The following is a 6,000-nucleotide window of genomic DNA, read 5'->3' as shown; positions in this document are numbered from 1 at the left end:
GGGAGGAAAGGTGTGAGCATCCCGGGGGGATGATGTGAGCATCCCGAGGGGAAAGGTGTGAGCATCCCGAGGGGAAAGGTGTGAGCATCCCGCGGGGGATGGTGTGAGCATCCCGAGGGGAAAGGTGTGAGCATCCCGGGGGGAAAGGTGTGAGCATCCCGCGGGGGATGGTTTGAGCATCCCGGGGGGAAAGGTGTGAGCATCCCGGGGGGAAAGGTGTGAGCATCCCGCGGGGGAAAGGTGTGAGCATCCCGCGGGGGATGGTGTGAGCATCCCGCGGGGGAATGGTGTGAGCATCCCGAGGGGAAAGGTGTGAGCATCCCGCGGGGGAAAGGTGTGAGCATCCCGGGGAGGGGAATGGTGTGAGCATCCCGAGGGGAATGGTGTGAGCATCCCGGGGGGAATGGTGTGAGCATCCCGAGGGGAAAGGTGTGAGCATCCCGGGGGGAATGGTGTGAGCATCCCGGGGGAATGGTGTGAGCATCCCGGGGGGAATGGTGTGAGCATCCCGGGGGAAAGGTGTGAGCATCCCGAGGGGAAAGGTGTGAGCATCCCGGGGGAAAGGTGTGAGCATCCCGAGGGGAAAGGTGTGAGCATCCCGAGGGGGATGGTGTGAGCATCCCGCGGGGGATGGTGTGAGCATCCCGAGGGGGATGGTGTGAGCATCCCGAGGGGAAAGGTGTGAGCATCCCGGGGGAAAGGTGTGAGCATCCCGAGGGGAAAGGTGTGAGCATCCCGCGGGGGATGATTTGAGCATCCCGCGGGGCGGGAGGAGCGCAGGGCGGCCGCAAGTGCGGGGCAAGGCTGATCTCTAGTGGTGCGCTGCAGCTGCGGCTGCACCGCTCAAAACTTGGCCAGATTTTTTTTTTTTTTTTTTTTTTTACTTTTAAGTAACACATCAGAATATGTTTTCTCCCACCAAAGCCAAAGTTTCTGTTTAGCCTATGTTTCTGTTTAGCCCTACATGTAACTCTTGGAGCAGTGTTCCTCTAGAGTACCAGGCTTGTGGTACTCTAGACCAGACAAAGTTTGTTTGGATAAAAAAGGAAAACGTTGATTTTCAATCTTTCTAGAATTTTTCAAAGTTGTTCAAAGTGATTCTCTTTATTCTCTGCTGAGTTTTTACTGGTTTTTATTTCCTTCCCTGCCCTGTCCAACCTAGCTCCTCCTATGACTGATGGAAGGAGGAAAGGTGGAGGAAGGAGAAGTAAATGCCAGACTTGACGTATTTTTCTTTTGTTTTAAATGGTTTTCTTCCTAGTTCCAACAAAAATAAGTGGTGGCCCTTCATGCATAATATTTTCAGGGCGAGAGGAAAGTGTGCAGGTCTTGCACAATGCAGAAGTTCATGCCTTGAGCTGGTCAGGGCTGGGCTGGGCAGGAGCCTCTGGAGGCTTGAGGGCATGGTGTGGAGTCATATTCATGCCAGCACAAGCTGGGAACACACACACACATGTAGAGGAATCTCTCCAATTTTTTCCAATCTCTCCAATTTTTTTTACCTTTTCTGGACCTCTTTGGCTTGGGTTTTTGTGGGATACACACTTCTCCAAACTCCTGAGTCCTGCTGGGGAATCCTCCTCATTCAGCTGAATTCACAGTTCCAGAGGCCAAGGGTCCATTTGGGGGCCTCTCAGAGGGGGCACCAGAGTGGGTCTTTGTCCTCTATCCCCCCTCCAGGTATGGCTACTGTGCTCCCCCATTTGGAGGCCACAGTGATGGAAGACACACCTAAAAGCCTTCCTGCTTATTTATATAAATATTTAAATAGCTGCTGCAGGGCATTGAAGTTCTACCTGTTACAGGCTCCTGATTTTCTAGGTTTTCCTGCCCATGTTGAAGTCATAATGTCATGGCCTGCAAATTAAAGTAGGATGTCTGGAAAGTGCAGAGTGCAACCTGTAGATAAGTGTATGAAGGTCCCAAGTGTTCTCTGCAGCTCTAGGGAACACAGAGAGGGTAGGAGCCACCAGCCCAGCAGAGCGCGGGGCTCATGGATGGCAGAAAAGCCACAATTGAGGCAATAATGGATCAAAACCAAGGACCCAGTGGTGTCTCAGCAACAACAGGATGTTGTTAAGGCCACTGGAAAGCTCTAGAAGCAGCCTGCACAGGTAGGACTGTCTGTCACATACATACATATATAGAGAGATATATATATATTTACATATATAGGTGTAAATGTGTATTATATGTTCATATATTATATATAATATATTTGTATTTCTAATAATTAAAATAATATTTATAATAATTATAAATTTATATTTATAATATTTTATATATGTATATATATATTATGGATTTATTTTATATGTGTATATATGTATATATATTTATAGGTTTGGCTTGGTTTTTGTTGTTTTTTTTTTTAATATATGGTATCTGTTGTCTGCATGCAGCACATGCACAGGTGTGTGTGCAGTGTCCAGACACATCTGCACATCTGGATGCTCTGCACACTGGCCAGACCTGGGGCCTGGGCTCGTGGCTCACAATGGCCCTGAAGCAAGAGCTGGTGCAGGCCATGTCCCTGGTGTTGCCACCAGCTGTCCCAGCTTTGTCCCCTCCTGCAGTGGCTCCTGGAGCCCTCACTCACATTTCTGTTCACACCATGCAAAGCAGGAGCAGAGGCTGCTGCTCCCAGCAGTGCTCACAGCCCGAGTGTGTTGAGGGCAAAGCCCTGCTCTGCTCATGTGCTCGCTGTCATTTCTCACAGGTAATGGCTGCTGCTAAATCAGCCCCAAATTGGTTCTCCAAACAGTGCTTAACTGCTTACATGCTTAGAAGTAAACCACGTTCAGCTGCCTTTAACGCTTTTCCATCTTTATTTTAATGCATTAAGATCAATTTCATGAACTTTCCTAGGTAAGATGATTGCCATCGGCAGGAAGAATGTAGTAAATTAATTATAGATGTGTGTTAAATTACTTTCATTACCACTCTGAGTTCTGGGAGGGAGTTGTGTGAGCAGGATGACTGATGAAACAGTGTTTTTACATATTCCCCCAGTAATGGATATTTTTACTTGGCTGCCAGTGCTGTTTCTCAGCTCGGAGAAGCTGGAATTGCACATTTCAGAAAATGCAGGCTCACTCTAAAATTGATCTCCAAAGATTGCCAGAAAGCTGTGGCTAAGACAGGCTGGCTGGAACACAAACTCTCTGCTGAGGGCCTTGGTGAAGCACAAAGGTGAACTGAGGGGAGGATTCATCCTGTTTACCTCAGACACACCCAAACCCAAGGGAGTCACTCAAATCTGGGGTGTTGTTCCTACACCCTGACAAAGGCATAACAGCCAAGACAAAAGTCAGCATGAGTGGAAAGTTATTTTCCATATTCACCTTATAACAACCTTGGTGCAGGGTATTTTCTAGGGATTGATGGTCAGGCCAGTTTAATAGCTCTCTGCTGAACTTCAGGCTATCAACTTTCCACAGAGTGTCATTAATCCCTGGAAAATATCTAGGTTCATAGCAGATATGAGTGAAAAATAATACACATGTGAAGGTAAGTATAGTGTTCTATATACTGGGATTGGTGAAGGTAAGTGTTTAATCATGTGCTGGCCCTAATTGCTAACTCCAGATGCACGTCAGAATACAAGTAAATGAGGTACAGCTTAGTTACACTGTAATTACAAAGCAGCTTCACTGCACTTCTATTTATATGGTGTATAATTACTGTCTTCTCTGTCTGAAAGCTGAAATCATAATATCATTGTTCCTCATGTGTCATACTGAAATGTGTTATAAAATACTGTATTTTGAAGGATTTCTGTAACAGGTAAGTCAGAGGACAAATACCTACTCAGTAAGCTAATTCTATTTATTTCTAGACTCTGCACTCACAGTCTTTTTTGATTAAAAACCCAAAAGTCTAAAGAAATAAGAAATATGAATTAACATACATCATGTCCCAGGTCATGAGCTGTTAACAAATTTTATTACATGGTTTGTCCTGTCTGGAAGAGTGAAAAGTGGAGCCCAGAAATGGAGAGCAACCTGTGTTCCTTCCCCAGTCCCTGTCTGTGGTCTGGGGATGATGCTGAAAAGAGCTCCCTTCTCACTTCCCATTGCCACTGCCACCTCTGGGATCAAAGATGCACCATCAAAGATGCTTGAGGATCCCTTCTGATGCAGGTTTGAGTGACTCAGTCCCTTTAACACATCAGTGCCGGCATCCCAGAGGAATGCAGCCCCTGCATGCCAGCCTTCAGCAGGTGGGTTTTCCCTTAGATCTGTCCCAGTGCTGGCTGTGGGTGTGTGCATGTGCACACAAGGTAGGTAGGGCTATCTCAGAGATTTCCCTGCCCACGCTGCCTCTGCAGGAGCAGGGTTGTGGAGGTTTCCATTAGATTTGTAAAAGTGCCAAAAAAATCCCTCCACAGTCTGCTGGGAGAATAATTAGAGTTGGCAAGTTTGCTCAACAAGCAGTTCTTGTACATAGTATTAATGGGTGATAGGTAAAGTCTGTGGGTTTTTCACTTAATAATGCATGGAACCTCCTAGATATTCCAAGGATCTCTCTCTGGAGTTGTGCTTTGTGATCACAGGCATAACTAATGGTCAGGAGTGATTACATACTCATTAAAACTACTTAAGAATCTCATCTGTCCAGGAAGGGAATGCCAGGCTCTGCAGCAGGAGGCAAGGGCTTGTCCCTGTTTCATTTCAATCACACCCATTCACCTGAAAAACTCTGCTTTGCACATTAAACAGGATCCAGGATTCATAAGGAATCTGATGTGTCAGAATTAGACCTTGAAGCTGCCATCTTTGGTGAATTATCTTCCCCTTCTTGGCAGCCAATGGATTTGACCAGAAAAGTGTAGAAGCACATTCTTGTTTGGTGCCTGTTCCAAGCAGCAGTGTTCCCACAGGAGGTGGGAGTTTCTTCATGTGACACATTTTGTGTCTTCTGTCTTCTGTCTGCACCCAGCAGACAGAATCCAAAACCTCTGGAGAGCCTATGGGAAGCCTGTGTTTCTCTGCCTCTTTTTCCATGGATTTAGTCTGAAAAACCTGTAGAAAAATGACAAATTCATGGGCTGGGGAGTTGGGCCAAGGGCTGGACCATTCAGAGATGATGATGGTGTGAGGGTGGGCAGTACTCACTGAGGTGTTTGCACCATCAGACTGTCAGATACTTTATCTGAACTAGAAGCAGACTCTGCAGGAGAAAGGGTTGTACACTGTATAAAAGGGAATTTTGTTACTGGTGGTAGCAGGGTCTCGACCACAGTGACACAGAACATCCCATTCACCCATGGATGTTCATTTTCTGGTGTCAGGATGTGAATGAGCCCCTTTCCAAACCCAAGCTGAAGCACAGCCATACTTTAGTGAGTGTCAGAGAGGACAGCAAATCAAATCTGTGCTCCTGAGCCACGCTGCCATTGTGGGAAGCTTTGCTGATAGTTGTGAATGTCACTCATCAAAACGCCCTCACACAGTTCTGATAAGTCCAAATACTACTATTTTATAGACAATGTCACTGTCAGTGCAGAGGGCACAAAAGTCATCTTTTAAATTCACTTCAGATGTAATCTGAATGCACCTGTGTTGTCTATGAAGTGTTTTCTGAACACAACCAAATAAATTTGGTGTCAGCTGCCATGGGAAGTGTCCTTCTGAATAATCTCCTGTGTTGTCTAAAATGATTGCATATTTCAAACACATGGGTTGGCACTTCATTTGTTTGTTTGTTTGCTTGCTTACTAATTTTTAACAGAGTTACTACCAAGTTGCCTCTACTCATTTGTGGTTCCAGACTTCTAAAGTCTCCTTGTGTGTTTTGCACTTTCTAGACATGGTTCATTCATTGCATTTAAATGATTTTTATATGTGGGGCAAAGCAGCACCTGGCCCAAGGTGTGATGGCAGAAAATGTCCCCTTCTAGTAGCATGACACTCCATCGTGTGGCAGAGTCACTGCTCTAACATTCTTTTTAAAAGGGAGGAAGAAATGTGCACAAATTTTGCCGCACCAAAGTAATGA

Source organism: Molothrus ater, chromosome 11 (genome assembly GCF_012460135.2).
Source record: "Molothrus ater isolate BHLD 08-10-18 breed brown headed cowbird chromosome 11, BPBGC_Mater_1.1, whole genome shotgun sequence".
Taxonomy (NCBI): Eukaryota; Metazoa; Chordata; class Aves; order Passeriformes; family Icteridae; genus Molothrus; species Molothrus ater.
The sequence above is the reverse complement of the archived record's forward strand: the minus strand, read 5'-3'. Positions refer to the sequence as shown.